The 17,824-nt window shown below is 43.0% G+C and overlaps 1 long non-coding RNA gene across 1 annotated transcript in view; it reads left to right on the forward strand.

Annotated features, from left to right (window-relative positions):
* The first annotated feature begins 617 nt into the window (after positions 1-617).
* LOC308656986 overlaps positions 618-17,824 on the forward strand; it is a 34,883-nt gene continuing 17,676 nt past the window's right edge. The window contains exon 1 of the long non-coding RNA XR_014023822.1: positions 618-745. This is a non-coding gene — a long non-coding RNA (uncharacterized lncRNA). The remainder of the gene's footprint in view (positions 746-17,824) is intronic.

Below are 17,824 nucleotides of genomic sequence, written 5' to 3' on the forward strand. Positions count from 1 at the left end.
AGAAGAAACCAATTAATTCTGAATATATAAAGGAGTAGTCAGTAGGGCAAAAAAAGCAATGCGGTTTATCTGGGTCCTATTTTCCAAAAACCTTTCTGATGACAAAATTTTAAACATAAGATATAAAAACCTTCCAAAACCAATGTTGTGTAAGCCACAAAAAAAAAAAAAAAAAAAAAAAAGCAAATGATAAGCATTCCAAACCTTGCATACAGAGAAAGCTGATAAATCTGATTCCCACTTAGTGTCTCAGGTGGATGAATTAATAATTTCATAAAAAATGTATGAGTCCATCAGGGACATCTGAATTAGAACAAAGGCTGAAAGAACAAAGGTAAGGAATATGGGGAGTATTTATGAAAAGGACACAGTAGCTGCTGGGGCATGTTGTTTTTCAAGCTCAGCTTGTGGGGGTCAACTGGGGTGGCTGGCCCTATTGCTGCGCTCTATGGACAGAAATAGCCAGCCGCAGGCAAGGGTCACCCCATGGTATCAATTACTTGCTGCTACCTGGAAAATTTAATTTCATGCCCTGCAGTAGATCTGCTTTCTTCTCTAATATGAATGGCAACTGTCTCCGGTTGGTAACAAGAATAACTCATTTCCTCAGAGTCATTAGACTCTAGAAGCTTCTCCATTCAGAAAGTCCACAGCAGATTGCTAGCATAGCTGAAAGATCTGCTGCACTAATGCTGAGTGAAAAGGAATGAAAAGTCTGTGTTTGCCCTCTTCCTCACCTTTTAAGGTATTGTTTGGTTTCTGATTTGTGGTTGGGTTAGCCTCAGTTATTCTGTGAAATTCATATTTAGGTCAACATAGATCTCTCCATGGAATTCCCCCAAAGAAAGGTAGAGCTAGAGATGTTAGCAAATACAAAAAGCCTGTGTTTTCAAACAACAGGAAATCTGGATGAAGGAAAATTTATACAGGACTTGTTTTTCCTTGGAAATGTTGTTAAGGGTCTATAAATAATCTCCCACCTGAACCCTCCAGTGCAAATCATACTTTGGAAAGATGAATGAGAACTGTTTTGATAATTAGATTAATATTGTACTAGAGAGCTGATGGGAATATTCAAAACAAAGAACAAATCTTTCACATTTGATCTGCTCCATTATGGACCTGGCTGTTAACTAGGAGAATAGAATACAAAACTGCCAGAAAACGGATCCTATTAATGGTCCTGATTTTTGTTACTTTGTTTCCTTGGCCTTAGTTCTAGTTTAAAAATGTTGCTAATGATTTCATCAGCATTACAGAAATTATCATTCAATGAAATAGCCACGTGCACTAAAATTAAAAATTCAGAAATGAAAAATTGTAGTTAGTAAATAATGTTTCTTTTGGAGTTTAGGTGTGAGGATGTTTTTATGTACACACAACGTACATAACACCCTAACTGTGCAGTTGTGCTTACCTGTAATAGTCAGTGACAAACATAAATGGAACTTACACCCGACTTCTTTCTCCCCAAATCACTCTGCCAATTCTCATTAACACAGTCAAATCCACCCAGGCCATTAAAGCATAGAAAGGAAAGAGACAGCCTTAGGGCTTGTTGGGGATCTCAGTGGGGGGGGGGGGGAAATGGTGGGGGAAGTGAGGGAAGATGATGAGGTGGGTGAGAATTGCTTTTTCTCTGGACTTTAGTTCTAAGAACAATGGCGCATCTGAAAAGAGCTGTCATTGTTAGAGGAAGAAGCAAATATTTCCTACTGAGAGTCAGGGGTCTTCAAACTATTCCATCCTCTTTTACACAAAAGGTCATACTCTATCTCTCCTTCAACTCATGTTAAGAAATAAATGGATTAATTATGTGTTGTTTTAAACTCACCACTATTATGGTTTATTTAAAAGATTTTTTAAAGTGTAAGTTAAGTAAAACAAAACAAAGAACTTCTCAAAATGAAAACAATTTTTAAAAGGTCTCTGAAAAAGGGGGAAAAAAGAAAATTATGTATCTTGGGTATTTAGATCTAGACATAGAAAAGATATTTAAGATTTTGTACTGTAGTTCCCTTGTTATGCAAAATGAGAAACTGGGACTCAGAATGCAAAGTGACTTGCCCCAGGTCACTTAACCTCTTAGTCACAAATTTAATTAACATCCATGTTTCTTAAATCTGGGAAAATTTGAGCATCAAAATAAATGTTCATAATACATTTTAACCCATTGCCTAAAATAAAAGTCTTTAAAAAGTATAATGAAAAGATGGGGGGAAATATTGTGCTAAACTTACTACCCAGAATCAGCACTTTGAGCCCTTGGTGCTCCCTGAAAAGGGCTGAAAGTGTTTCAAAATTTCCCCCAAAATAAAAGATTCCTTATCTTTATAAATAAATAAACATAATAGGCCAGAGGAAAAAGTTCCTTAACTAGAATGCCAACTCGTAAATATAGAAGAAATGATAGATTTTAAAAATTATTAATGGAAATTAGAGCCAGAGAACAAAATTTTGATGAGAAACAGGATAGCAACATAGCCTAGAAGTATCATTGTCCCACAGCAGCACCTGTCTTCCCATCCATCCAGGGTCCCTGTGATACATTTCAGGTAGTCCCCAAGGGTGGTCATACCAGTTTCCACAAGTCCATAGTGCTAACAAAAGTTTCTCATTATTATCTCCTTTTGTCTCCAAGAGACAAAAGGTGACCCCATGTTCTCTCAGTTGGACTCAATCCCAACCAGACAATTAATGGACATTCTCTGCTTGAAATGTCAAAGTCAAACAAAAATATAGAGATGAATTTCCAATAAGCAAACTTTTATTTGTGAAAAATAAATGGGATTGTAATCCGGGACACAAATGCACAGGCTGGGGTAGCCTCTGGTATATCTGAATAACTAAGAAAAGTTTGAGGGTTTAACTTAAGACAGAGAAAATTATGCAAGTTATTATTAAAGAAAGTTCATTGGCACTTTGAGAGCCGGCAAGCTCTGATTGGTGAGCTACAGCAGCTACTATGTAAAGGTAGTTTTAAGGTCATAATTTGCAGTTCTTGTGACAGTTGTTAAGAAGAAAAAGCAGTCTTGAAGATAATATGAGCCATTTTGCTGGGTTGGCCTGGTGGGCCAGTTTCTGGAACAATTGCTAGTGATATGAGCATTTTCTCCCCTAGTCTCTTGTCTTTACTTGAGATGAATGTGACAGGAATGTTTTTATTTATATACTCAATGTCCACAGAATGGACCAGGCTTCTGGAAGCCTGGGATCCCATGCCCATCCTCTGTACCAGTGAAGGTGTGTGGAAGGCAGGAGTACAGTCAACATTGACAAACAGGGTCACATTCTAAGAAGGCTCTGGTCATGGCTTACAGAGTTCAAGAGAAGACATGCTTGCTAAAAAGGTGTGCTGTTGGGACTGAAAATTGGTGCATCAAATATATAAAGCAGTCTGGAGATTCATTGGAAAACTTGGAATGGAACCACCATTGACCCAGCGACCCACTCCTCAGTCTATACCCATAAAACTTAAAATCAGCATACTATAGTAATGCAGCCACACCAATGTTTATAGCAGCATAATTCACAATAGCTAAACTGTGGAACCAACTTACATGCCCTTCAGAAGATGAATGGATAAAGAAACTGTGGTGTGTATACACAATGGAATATTACTTAACATTAAAAGAGAATAAAATTATGGCATTTGGTGGTAAATAGATGGAGTTGGAGAATATTATGACAAGTGAAGTAAGCCAATTCCAAAAAAACAAATGCCAAATATTTTCTCTGATATAATGACACTGATCCATAATGGGGATGATAGGGAATAGAGAGGGAATAGAGGAACTTTAGATAGGGCAAAGGAGTGGGAGGGGAAGGGGATATCATGGGGGTAGGAGAGACGGTGAAATGAGATGGACATCATTACCATAAGAACATGTATAAAGACACAAATGGTGTGACTCTACTTTGTGTATAACCAGAGACATGAAAAATTGTGCTCTATATGTGTAATATGAATTGAAATGCATTCTGGTCTCATGTGTAACAAATTAGAATAAAAAAAAAGAAAAGAAAGGTATGCTGTTCTTTGTCTATGCTATAAAATTCTAAACTGCAAATTTAACATGGCCAGAAAATAAACTATTATTCACCGCTCCCTTCATCCTCTGGGCAAGACTTGCATAGATCATCATCCATAAAGCCCAGAAACAACATTCAAGAATGTCACTGGAAACCAATATTCACAAACAGCTCGATGAATGATGCAGAGGCATGAATAAAGATGTGGCTGGCATTAAATCAGTGCTAGGGGACTGCAGAGACAAGCAGATCTATATTGTTTCAATATAAACCGCTTCTAAAGAAGGGAGGTATTCTCATTAATAGCAGCACCGCCACATTTTCTTGTGGTGGCAGATATGAAATTAGCCAAAACAAGTGCCCTTGACGATAAAGAACAAAAATAGATAGTTTAGTTTGTGAATAGGAAGAGAGTGCCTAGACTCCTACATTTATTAAACAGTAAGCAAATGCATAAGGAAGGGCCTCTTTTCTCTCTATTATTTTAAATCTCATGAATAAATCACAATATATCAGATGAGCCCATGTGTTCTTAAATATATTGTAAAATCAAATTGTTTTATCTAGATAGGTGCCTTGTGCAATCTAACATCTTATTTTGATGGTGATAGCTTAAGAGGGATTATAAAAAACGGTCTCAAGAGTTTGTAGTACCTCTCCATGGCTCAGTTTTCTCAGCTAGCTGATGTGAGATAATAATAATTTATAGTTTTACACTGAGAAAGATTATTGTCAAGCCCAAGCGGGTATAAAGAGGTCTTGGGGAGGCAAAGTTATGGGATCAGGAAGAGGGGAGTGTCTTCTACAATGGGAATGTTTAATGTCATCATCAGGAATTGACAGCCAGATGTGGGTGGGTATACTGGTGTGCTAGCTTTGATCTAAAAACGGGGCTCACCTTCCCCAACACAGTGATGAGTGGAGCAACACTAACCTTTAGTTCCAATCTCTGCTTCTCTAAGATCATCAAACGTTGCTGACACCTCCTCCCTCTGGATTGTATCCCTTATTGACATTCGCACTTTCATTGGTCTTGCCCTGCAAGGGAGCCAGAGTCACATGGACATTGTATATTTCTACCTGAGTTCTTATTTCTGATGCTTTAACTCTCCCAGGGCAGAGTTTTATAAATTCCCCTTTCCCCTGTTCTTGGGGAGTAACTCCCATCTATTTTGCTAATGAGGGCTCACCTTTTCTACAAAGGAAATGAGCCTGTTAACAATGATTCAGGGTTTATCTTAAAGCTCTATAATAGAAAATTTGAGAGTAATTGAAGTATGCATTTCCTTTGTAATCTCCCTGATCACCATCCCTCCAGACCAGGCAGGCTGAGATGCCCCTGCTCCCCACTCCCCATGCACATTTCTTTAGGATAACATTTATGGTTCATTGTGCTGATTTTACAATTCTGCTTACTCCTGTGACCTATGAGCTCATTAGGATAGGGACCATGCTTTACTCACTTTTGAATTTCCCAGAAGTAGTGTAGTGTCATAGTCAAGATCTTGGTTTCTGGAGTCAGAATGTCTAATATAGACTCCCTGCTCCAGTGTTGGCTTCCAACTTCTCTGAGCTTCTGTTTTCTCAACTATCAAAAGAGAAAGTTAATAGTTTCTTCCTCAGATTGTTGCGAGGACAAAATAACATTTGTAAAATACCTAGCATAGTACCTGCCATTTAAAAACACATAGTAAATGTTAATATTTAATTATTAGTAATTGGTGCATGGAACATAGTTATTCAAACAAAGGTGTACTAAATGGGTGACTGAATGAGCAGGAAATGCCAAGCCTGTTGAACCCAAGTCACAAATAGAGCTCCCAAACCACAAATGGGTCCCGATAATAGCCCATTGCAAAGATGTTTACTAAATTTGACTGCAGTAGAAGGAATATTTCTGGTGATCGCTGCAGAAGGGTAAATGAATTTCTGAACTTCTGAGATTCTCAACATCTCATTCTTCACCCAAAGGCACCTTTCCCTGGAAGTCCTACAGAGGAGGCTCAAACGCATTGGATCACAGAGTAATGTGTAAAGAAGGGACATTAAAGATTGTGGAATGCACCCTGCCCCGTTGTAGAAGGAGGACTTCAGGCTCAGAGTTAAGAAGGCCCTGAAGTTAAAGTATACCATTCTCTCAGGGCTTTCTGCCATCCCTAGTAAAGTCAGGGCTACAGCAGTTGGAGGCAGAGCTAGAGGCACACCATGAATAGTGACTTCATATGAAGGCCAGAGGTTAACTGTCAGGTTTTAAGGCCCCTTTTTTGGAAGGAGGGAGGGGAAAGGGTCCTAAAAGGGCTGTCTCAGCACAGATGTACTGGCATATGTCATCATGACAGGTAGACACATCTTAAAACAAACCTCACCAATGCAATTCAAAACAAACTGAGTCTGCAAGAACTGGTTCCTTACATTAGCTCATCAAGTTCATCCCCTTGTCAAGAAGAATCAAATCTCCAGGTAAAAGGCAAAGCACTTGATCCTTTCCAGAAGGCTAGGCAAATTTAACTTCTTTCCCTTCCAGAACCGATAAGATCTTGAATAACCACAGTCTGGTGCGTGGGAGGAGCTAGACTTGGCTCTGCTGAAAAGCTGGTAGTTGTTAGTGGGAGCTTGAGACTGTGAGTGGAGGGATTTTCAGCTGCCCGGCTGCACTTAGTTTGGTTTTATGTCAGGCTTTCTCAGTGCTTACCTCACCCACTTGTTATGCAGACCCACTGCGACATGTGTAACTGAGGGTTTAAAACAACTGCAAAGCGCTGCATGGATGGGATCTGTCCCCATTCTTAAAGACAAAGAGCTTTTGGTTGAATACATTTATGATCTGTATATTCAAACACTTTGTATGTGTGTGATTCCGATAGTCAGCTTCAGTGGTAGCTCTAAAGCCATGTTAACAATAATTACCCCAATTCCACTACTTCTTGCTCCCACTTGTTCTGAAGGGCTATACTCCCTTTCAAATGCCCCTCCAATATTTTGACCAGTGCAAGTGGGAGCTGCCATCTTGCTCTGCCAACTCATGCTCCAGGCACCACCAGCACACTCAGCAGTACCATGTTTTTTTTTTTTCTTAATTTGTGTTCTATATCACACTTGGGTGGAGAGTCCTACCAGCAGGATTGCCTGAACCTCTTTATTTTTTCAGAATTTTAGGGGCTTCTTATTCCTACTTCCTGCTCACATTGTTCTCCCTCTTGAGTCTAATATGGCTACTCTTGGAGGGAAACGAACCATGGACTCAACACTTCACACAGAGACTTACTCTATTTCTGGCTAAATTTGCTTAGTTCCCACCACCTGTACCTGGATTTTTCCTCAAGAAAACTACTCTCTCTCTCTCTCTCTCTCTCTCTCTCTCTCTCTCTCTCTCTCTCTCTCGACTTCTTAGTCCCCCAAAATCTGTCTCACCAGATTTTCCTGCAGAAATCCCCAGAAATGCTTGTATCCCACTTAATCTCCTTCTGCCAACATTCACTCATTCCATAGGTTTCTTTGAAGAATATTTACTACATGAAACATTTCTCAAACTCTAAAACAGAATTGTTTTCAAACTCCAAGCAGTGCTGAAAAAAAAAAATCCTATAACCTTGTGACTCTAAAAGAAATTAGGCATATGGAAAATTGAAAGAAGTGGTTATTTGGGATTTACTGAAATCAGAACACCAGAATATGCCCGGGTTAAAGATGAGTAGGGATGAGATCGTGTTGGGGGAATGAAGAGGCCATTGTTGGGCAAGGTTCTTTGTGAGAGAGCTGTTGATGTTGGCAGAGGTCAGCATGATGTCTTTTAGGAATCTCCCAATTTTGTCTTAGATGTCTGTCCCACACACTCCTGTAGGGCAGCCCTAGCACTTCTCCCACTTCCTGCAGAGTGCAGACTATATCCTGAGCAGCATAGCAGTCATTGCCCCTAACCCTACCTCCCAAGGAGGAATAACTAGTAGAAACCAATTCATTACTTGCCTCATGGCAGGACTTAGAGACAGTCCATAAGGCTATCAATTATGAAAGGCTCCAGGAAATCTTCCTAGATAAGAATGAAAACTCTTCAGCATTTTTAGATCACCTGACCAAGGCTTTATTACAATATACTAATCTGGACCCTAAAACTCCGGATGGGAGACAACTACTAATGACTTACTGTTTCTCCCAGAGTTTCTCCAATATTAAGGCCAAACTAGGGTACCTAGAGAGGGGTCCCTAACTCCCCAAGCTGAGGTTCTGGGAGTAGCCTTTTAGGTATATAACAGGAGAGACGAGAAGGCCCGGAAGCAGAAATATGAGATGCTCTCTCAAGCCATCTGTCTGGCCTTAGCATCTGTCCCTGGTTCCACTGGCCTGCAGAAGGGTCCTTCAGAGCCGCCCAGACCCTGTTTTAATTGTGGTCAGATGGGTCACTGGGGCTCGTACATGTCCTAAGCCTCACAAGCCTCCACGCCCTTGTCCTAAATGCCATCAGAAGGGACACTGGTCATCCAGCCCTTCTGGTTCCCCTTTCCAACTCTCAAGACTAGCTGCAGAGGACGGATGAGACCCAGGTCCCCATCACCTGACCACTACCATCACTCCATGGGAACCCAGGGTAACTCTGTGTATTCAGTAGGCCTGTCTCCTGCCTCCTAGACACTGGGGCTACATATTCAGTCCTCAAGGAGCTGTGGGGGCCTACCACTCGTTCTGTGACCTCTATTGTCAGGGTAGAGGTTAAACTTTAACAACCCTTACAGACACCTAGCCTTGTTTGTGCCTTTGGCTCTCTAGTTTTCACCCTCTCCTTTTTGGTGTTGCACAATGCCCTGTTCACCTTATAGTAAGGGACATCCTCACAAAGTTGGGGGCTATGCTTTCCTTCTCCCCTCACATGCACTTCCATCCAGATTCGCCTGCTGCTCCCCTGATCCTCACCTTAGGACCATCCCCTCTTCTGTCTGCCAGTGCCTTCCCATTACCCCCTTCTGAGGTGGCCCCTTCTGTCTGGGGTGTTTCAAGTCCTTCTATCTCCTCACACCACAAGCCCATTCATATCTATTTCAAAGACCCCTTCCCCCATTTTCTGGCCCAATTATAATACCTGCTCTCCCGACAAAAACTCTATGCTTACAGCCAATCATTTAAGACCTTTTGCAAACAGTTTCCTTAGACCTACTTATTCCCTTTATAACACCCCCATCTTGGCAGTAAAAAACCTAATGATTCCTACCCTTTGGTCCAAGACCTCCATTCCATCAACTCTGCGGTTGTCCCAATCCATCCCGTGGTGACCCAATCCTTATAACCCATCCTTCTCTCTACCATTCCTTCCAGGACCTCTTACTTCTCAGTACTAGACCTGAAAGATGCCTTCTTCTACATTCCCCTACATTCTGACTCTCAAGACATTTTTGCCTTTACACGAACAGACCCTGAGTCTTATAACTCCACTCAGCTGACACGGACAGTTCTCCCCCAAGGGTTCCAAGACAGCCCTCATATCTTCGGACAGGCCTTGGCGAAGGACCTAACATCCATGCATCTCACTCAGTCCTTGGTGCTACAGTATGTTGATGACCTCCTTCTTTGCAGTCCCTCCTTTGAGGTCAGTCATCAGGATACCTGTAAACTTCTTAACTTCCTTTCTGCCTGTGGAGATAGGGTTTCCTCCATCCAAGGTACAGCTCTCCTTAGCAATGGTAACCTAGGTCCCCTCCTGACCCCTACACACAAAGCCATTACAGTTGATAGAAAGGGCCTTGATGCCCTCTACTAAGGAAGAAATTCTGTCCTCTCTAGGTATGGCAGGATTGCTCAGAGCTTGGATTCCTAACAACTCTATATTGGCTAAGCCTCTATATGATCCAACCCGGGGCCCACTCTCTGAACCCCTATTGCACTCTGTTACAAAGCCCTTCACCAGGCTCCAGCAGGCCCTCCTCCAGGCCCCTGCTCTCCATCTCCCTGATCTCACACACCCATTTTACCTTTCCGTGGCTGAAAAGAAGGGATTTGCTCTAGGAGTCTTTGGACACATGCTGGGGCCAACTTTTGCCCCTGTGGCTTAACTATTGAAGGGTCTTGGCCCTACTGTTTGGGCATGGGCCCTTGTATGAACATTGGCCACAGCCTCTCTACTCATTAACAAGTCAAAGAAACTCACCTTTGGGGCCCCGGTCACCATTCTGGCTCCCCATCACCTAAAGGAACTCCTCACCTGCTGAGGGCCATTGCCAAGTAGGAATGACGCACCAAAATTTCCTTGCCAGCCTACCCCATGTTGCTTAGAGGACATTGGCTGTATGCTTTAGTAAGGTGACCTTGCTCAAGGACCAGGGCGGATCCGGGTTTAGAGCTGATCAGGTTTTAGGGAGTATCCCGTCCTTGGGTTTAGGGAAGTTCCAGGTTTAAGGTGTACCCTGCCAGGAATAGGGCGTATCCTGCTGCCTCAGGCACTCCCGATCCTTGAGTTCCCGTTGAGTTCTCGTGAGATTCAGAAAGTATTGGAGAAGAAAGCCTCGTGGAGTAGGTGAATTGGGCGGCAGCAGAACTGGGATTTCCCCAGAACGTGTGTAGAGGCCGGTGTGAGTTCGGGAATAAAGAATTGCTGTTTGAATCTACAAGGTGTAAGTGGCTCGTGATTCTGTGCCCAGCCAAGACTGCGGCACTCACCTACATGGGCTCATATTCCTTACCCCCCTGTCACCTTTTATCTCCACAGATTTTCCTGATGGAAGATCCCAGTCTTAATTTCCACACGTGCTCACCTTTAAATACTGCTACTCTCCTCCCCACTCCTCAGGACTCTTCCACCTCTTCTCCTCTTACCCATTCATGCCTTGAAACTCTGGAGGAGCTTCTTCCATGTCCCTCCACATACAGGAAGGCCCCTTGCTCCAGGCAACATGCACAGGATTCACAGATGGCTCCTCCTTCCTTCAGGAGGGAGTTGTCAGGCAGGGTGTGCTATAGTCTCTCTAGCCTCGGTTGTGAAATTGGCTCCCCTCCCCAATAATATAATCCAATCAGCAGGCTGAACTTGTCACCCTCCTCAGAGCCTTCGCTTTGGCAAAGGGAGCCTCCCTCAATGTCTACACTGACTCTAATGTGCTTTCCACATACTTCTCTCCCACTCTGCTATTTGGAAGGAGTTCAGATTCATTAACATCCAGAGAACTTCAATTACTAATGCCCCCTTTATCTCTGATCTCCTTCAGGCTACTGCCATTGGAATCTCACATTTTAAATCCCATCAGACAGACACCTCCTTTGTGACACTGCAACAACAAGGTAGACTCTGAGGCGAGGACTGCCACCCTCTGACAGCCTACACCACCTGCGGTCCTCTGTCTTGCTAGTCCCCCTATGAACCATTCTCCACATGACATCCAACAGATGCTTACCTTCCTTCACAACTCTTTCACCCTAACACCACATCTTTAAAACAATTTCTCACTGCCCACCTTAAACTCGTTGGAGGACCTACAATTTCTCTCTGCCCTCTCTGCCTCCTGTGAAATCTGCCAAAAAACCAATACCACCTCCAATCCCAATCCATCTGCCTTCCTTTTACACCAGGCAAGAGGACATCTCCCTTGCTCTGATTGGCAGCTGAATTTCACCCATATGCCCCTGGTCAAGCAGTACAAATTTCTCTTAGTACTTGTTGACACCTTCTAGAGATGGGTTGAGGCTTTTCCTACCATTAATAAATGTGCCCCTACTGTGGCCACTATGCTCGCTGAACACATTCTTCCCGGATTCAACCTCCCCTCCTTGTTCCAGTCTGATAATGGTCCTGAATTTACTTCCCATGTTTCACTCTCTATGGCTAAGGCACTCAACATCTCCTGGCATTTTCATATCCCCTACCATCCTCAGTCCTCTGGCAAGGTGGAACATACCAACCAGACCTTGAAGAACACTTTCACTAACCTATCCCTTGAATTACCTTTAGATTGGACTAAACTCCTTCCCTTGTCTCTTCTTAGGGTTTGAGCCCTCCCAAAGCCACTCAACATCTCCCCCTTTGAACTTCTATATGGACAGCCTATCTATCTACCTGCTCAGGTCACCACCCTCCGATTCTCCACTACCCCTTGCTCCTCATCTTTTCTGGCCCTTTCTTACATACATTAGGAACCTACAATAATACTGTTTTGGCAAAGCCTGGTTCTGCCTCTTCTCCTTCTTTCACTCTGTTTTCTGGAAACCTGGTACTTTTTGCCCCCCACCCCATAGGCCCTCCTCCTCCTCTCGACTCTCTGCAAAATGGACTGGACCCTATTGGGTCATTCTTACCACTCCTTCGGTGGCCTGCCTTGAGAGCATCCCATATTGGGTTCATAACTCCCATTTAAAGTGGTTTTCTCTGCCCTTTTATACAGTGGCTTCCACAGGCCCTCTCAAGCTATGTTTCTCCAAGGTTGGAACCCCTAGTCTTCCTTCAGTCTCTGAGGACCACGAGGACACTGCAGAACGATGAGTACCACCCTTCCCTTTTTCGGTTTTGCCCTCCTCCCTTATTCTGCACTCACTTCCCAGGGGTACCATTACCAGGAATTACCATTCCAATCTCTAGGAGACTTACACCAACTTGCTCAAACCATACTAACCATACAGTCCCAGATTGATTCTTTAGCTGCTGTGGTTCTGCAGAATCAAAGGGGCCTTGATCTTTTTATGGCCAAAAAAAGGTGGACTTTGTACCTATAGGAGGAATGCTATTTTTATGCCAATCAATCTGGTTCAGTAAAGAACAAGATGAAACAACTCCAACAGGACCTTGAACATTGGAAACAACAGCTCCCCTCTACTGAAGGATGGTAGCAAAGTAACCCCCTTCTCCATGGGCACTTCCTTTCCTGACCCCTTCTCCTTGTCATAGGCCTTTTGTTAATGCTTGCTCACTGCATCATTAGATTGGTTCAAGACTATATCCAGGGCTGGGGATGTGGCTCAAGCGGTAGCGCGCTCGCCTGGCATGCATGCGGCCCGGGTTCGATCCTCAGCACCACATACAAACTAAGATGTTGTGTCCACCAAAAACTAAAAAATAAATATTAAAAATTCTCTTTCTCTCTCTCTCTCTCTCTCTCTCTCTCTCTCTCTCTCTCTCTCTCCCCCCCCCCTCACTCTCTCTTTAAAAAAAAAAAAGACTATATCCAAAATAATCTCTAATAAAACAATAAACCAGCTTTTGTTGCAGGAATACCAATCCCTCACCAACAATTGGGGCACTGGGACAGCATTCTAGCACCACTCAACTTCTGCTACCATAACATCTCACGCCCCTAATGAGGGATTCAAACACAGTCCCTTCCCAGCTGGAAGCAGTTATAGAAGATTGACCTACCTCCCTGTTCCCAAAGGGGCCCAATAAAAACAAAAAGGGAGGGGGGATATAAGGTCCTTGTTTAGCATCTGAATGGCCATCTTAAGTGACAGCTTCCATTTTAAGGAAAAAGTTTCACTTTCCCGCCCTAAGGCATTTCTGAGAAAGGCTCACCACTCCCTCACACCAACCCAACCCCTAACTGCCTGCTTTAGGACCCTCCAGGCTCTAATCCCTGAGGCTGATCCATAAAAGTCCCAGAACTCCAGCCTGTTTTGCCTCTCTCTCCTATAGAGATGGCCTTTATTTGTCAGCTCTGACAAATAAACTCTCCTGTGTATCTCTATCTATTCTCAGTCTTTCATTTCTCGCTTACTATCTCTTGTTCCTTGCTTTCCTTTCAGAACTCACTGTATTTTTTTCCTACCATACTCACACTCTGAATGCTTTACTTCTAACACCAGATGTGTAAGGGGTTTTCTTATGTCCAGAGGGTCTCCAGCAGATAGAAACTGGATGCCTATGTTTCAATACAATTCTGACACTACCTTCCTAGAGATAGCATCAGGTCCTCCTGGTTTAGGGTTTAGTCCCAGAAGACTGACTCCTACTTCAGATCCCAATCACAAGTTCTGGGTTGTGACCTGTGCTCCTGACAGGCCATAGCCTGATATTCCTACAACCCTCTCCTTGGGTCCATAATTTGCTAATATGGCACAGAAAATGCAGAGGAAATCTTCATTTCTTTGCCCATTTATTTTAAAAGACATTACAAAAAGATACAGAACAGCCAAATGGAAGAGATAACATGCAACTAAATATGGGAGGAAGAACAGAGCTTCCATTTTCTCTCTATCCAGGCCAAACTTCCATGCCAATCTCCAGGCGCCTCTACCAGGTTCAGCAAGCTAGAAGCTATCTGAAATCCACAACTCGGGGGTTTTTATGGAGGCTTCATCAAATAGGCATGATAAATTATTAACTCAATCTCCAATGTAACTTCCCTTCCTGGAGGATGGGGATACAGCGGGAAGTTCCAAGATTTTAATCATGTCTTTGTTTTTTTGATGATGGCCACATCTAGGAACCCACCTTTATTAGAATAAAATATGCTCCTATCATTCAGGAATTTCCAAGGGGTTAGGAACTCTGTGCCAGGAATTGGGACGAAAAACAAATACTACAACAAAAGATGTACCAAGTACCCCTATTGCTCAGGAATTTATGAAAGTTTTAGGCATTCTGTTCTAGGAACCAGAGGCAGAGATCAAATAGATATTTCTTATTATATCACAGTTTATCATAGAACAGGTCAAATGACAATCTCTGACCCTTGTTTTCACTAACATTAATTTTTGTTTTTCTTTTGTGGGACTCTCCAAGGCCCAGGGGCAGTTCCATTCTCCAAAGAGGATTTGCCAATTATCTCAGAGTACTTCTCATTGGCAAAACCTTTAATTTCTTTACAAAGGGTATTCTCAACCAGACAGCAGTGTGGATTCAAACCCAGCCCACTGAATGACAAGCAAGAGACTGTGAACTTTTTAGGAAATCGGTTTTTCAACACTCAAAACCCAAATCAATCCACATTATGTTTCCTTGTCCTCTCCCTTTGCTATTTTCCTTTCTAATCTAGAGTGTGACTTTAGAAGTCCTAGGGTTTTGACAGGAGTCTAAATTCATCTTGCCACTGGAACAGACCCTATCCCCTGGATAATTGTTAAAACTCAAGGGCACCAAAATTGTACAACACCCTCAAGGCCTGGCTCTAATTCCTATTTCCACTCTGGGTTCTAGCTCCCTCTTCATTTTTGGTTCTTGAGATTTCTTTGACTTTCATGTTTGTTACATATCCTCTTTCTTGGTACTTCATAGTAGGAGGGATTTTCAGAGTATGTAGTCTGTCATATTGGTAGGAACTGAACCCCCCACTAGCATTTTATAAATAAGATAGAGTAACAATTAGCATAAGAAAGAAGAAGAAAAAAGAACCTACTACTTGAATGGGTAGGTGGTCCTACCCTTCAAATCAGAACTCAGCATGTATAAGGTTGGAGAATTTAAAATAAGAACTGGTTCAAGGAGTCCATGAATTTAGAGAAAATGATATCACTGCTAGGCCTGGGGCTCATCCTGACCCTTGGCTATGGAGAATCCAGGGGTTAATAGGAGAGTGACATTATCATCTACTCCCCAGCCCTTACTTCCCCGAATCACTACCAGTCATCCAGTCTCCAAAGATGACTGGGCTGGCCAGGCCAGGTCAGACAGGAATCCTTAATTCTTTGCCCTGGGGAAGGTCTCAGCCATGGCCTTGAATGTTTCAAGACTGCAAAACACATTATAGGTCGAAGTGATAAAATTTTCTATCACTCGGCTTTCTAAAGACAGGGTGAGGAAAAGAACAGAGAAATAGGCTCTTGCCATAGGACACACAAATCAAACACTTGCATTAAATATCCAACTGTTTGATCTTCAGTCAGTAAACAACAGAATCTTTGCTCAACATAAGGAGACAGTGAATGTTTTTGATTAAATAATAACCACTACATCAATCCCAGGTATATTCCTAGACAAGTCAGTGGGATAATTTTTCAAGGTGTGGTAGTGGTAATGCAGTAGTGGTGGTGGTGATTTTGTGGTGGTGGCAATATGGTAATGATGGTGGTGGTGGTGGTGGTCATGATGTGGTGGTGGTGGTGGTAGTGGTGGTGGTGGTTGGTGGTTGTGGTGGTGATGATGATGGAGGTGGTGGTAGTAGTGGTGATATGGTGATGGGAATGGTGGTTGTGGTAGTGGTGGTGACATGGTACTATTGCTGCTGGTGTTTGTGGTCATGATGTAGTGGTAATGGTGATGGTGACAGTGGCTGTAGTTGTGATGTAGTGGTAATGGTGATGGTGGTGGTAGTGGTGGTAGTAGCGCTGGCCATGGTGTGGGGGAGTGGATGGTAAGGGAGGAGAGCTGCCCCTGCTCTTCAGACAGTAGCTGAGTGGTGCTTGTTTTCCCTTCTTCTTGGGTTTTGTCATACATGAAGATCATTGTCTCAGTGAACTTCGTTACTTCCTCCATTGGATTTCCATTTTTACCATTAAATCAGGACTGAACTGGGTATGCTTATTGTGCAAGAAAATCTTATCTCATGTGGGCTCTCCAGCTGGAGGAGGAGAAAAGCCCCCACAAGATCTATGAGCCTCAAGTGCCTGGCACTAGGACTATCATCCTGTCAGATACACTTAAATTTACCTGATAGAGGGGAAACTTTGGGCTTCTAAAGGAAAATGTTCTCAGCTTTTATCCCCTGTCCTAGTCCCTTTAGGGCCACCAAAGCTTTTAGCCATTGCAGAATCTACTTTTTATTTTAAATCCATAGCCTTTTGATTAATTTTAAAACTACAAAGGTTTTTCTTTCCTCCCATCACTACATTCAAGGTCCAGAAAGGTGTGGTGACACACCTAGAGTAACACTGCTCACGTGAACCAGAATCTCCAATCCCTAGAACAGTTTCCATTCCCCAAATCCTCATCGCTTCCCAAAGGGTGAAACTGGATGAAGAACACTTGATGAACAACTGGAAATTATCCCCCTCCAAATAGTGGGAAGACTGGTCCTGGGAGTCTGCCTTTGCTGATGTGGATTCTATGTAAATACTTGCTGAGTAGGGAGCCAAACAGACTCCACCCTGAGCTCTGTCTTTACATCTCCAACTTAGTACAGGCCATATCTGGAGGAAACAGAACCCTTGCTTTTGATTTTCTAATAGGATCAAACCACTTTGGTGCTTGTAAAGAGCGGACCATCATTTTATAGGCATGTGACTTCTCTAGCTCTTGCTCCCTTCCCTGATTCAAAGGATGTCCCAGGAAGAAGGCCCAGAACTGCAGGTGTCACAAGACCTGCACATGAACTTTCCTTGGACTAGCAACCCCAAACCAATTCTCCTAGGTTTCCTAGAGAAACATAAATCTCTTGGAAAGTATGAAAATACACTATCTGTGTCAGTCTTTGGGCCCATTATGATATTGGGAACTTTTCCTTTAACCCCCTATGGGGAGAGGAATTCTCAATGTCAGAGAAAGCCTCGTGAAAAATATCTGGCCATTTTGCCTTCCCAGCATCTGCACCTCCCAAGATATCTTGGAGGCAGAGCTTGTCTTTTAGAACAGAAGCAGGTCAGAAAGTTGCTCTCTCAGCAACTTTGTGGAGTTGGGTACACTTGCCCTAGATGTTGGATCTGAAGAAAGTGGTTCAGGGGGATAAGGAGTACTTAAAGATTAATTCTAGCAGTACCCTCAGCATTAAGAGGTGCTTAATGGTGGAGATTTCAAGGGGAAGTGCAGCAACATCTAGAACTTTCTGTGGCATGACCTTGGCTATATGGCCAGCACTGACTCCCTTGCACCTGTTTGTTGTCCAAGCCTACTTCTCCTTTTAGCATTCCCATCAGTCCCACAAGTTATACAATCTCTTCCCAGTAAATTCAT

The sequence above is a fragment of the Spermophilus citellus genome, assembly GCF_964194105.1.
Source record: "Spermophilus citellus genome assembly, chromosome: 1".
Taxonomy (NCBI): Eukaryota; Metazoa; Chordata; class Mammalia; order Rodentia; family Sciuridae; genus Spermophilus; species Spermophilus citellus.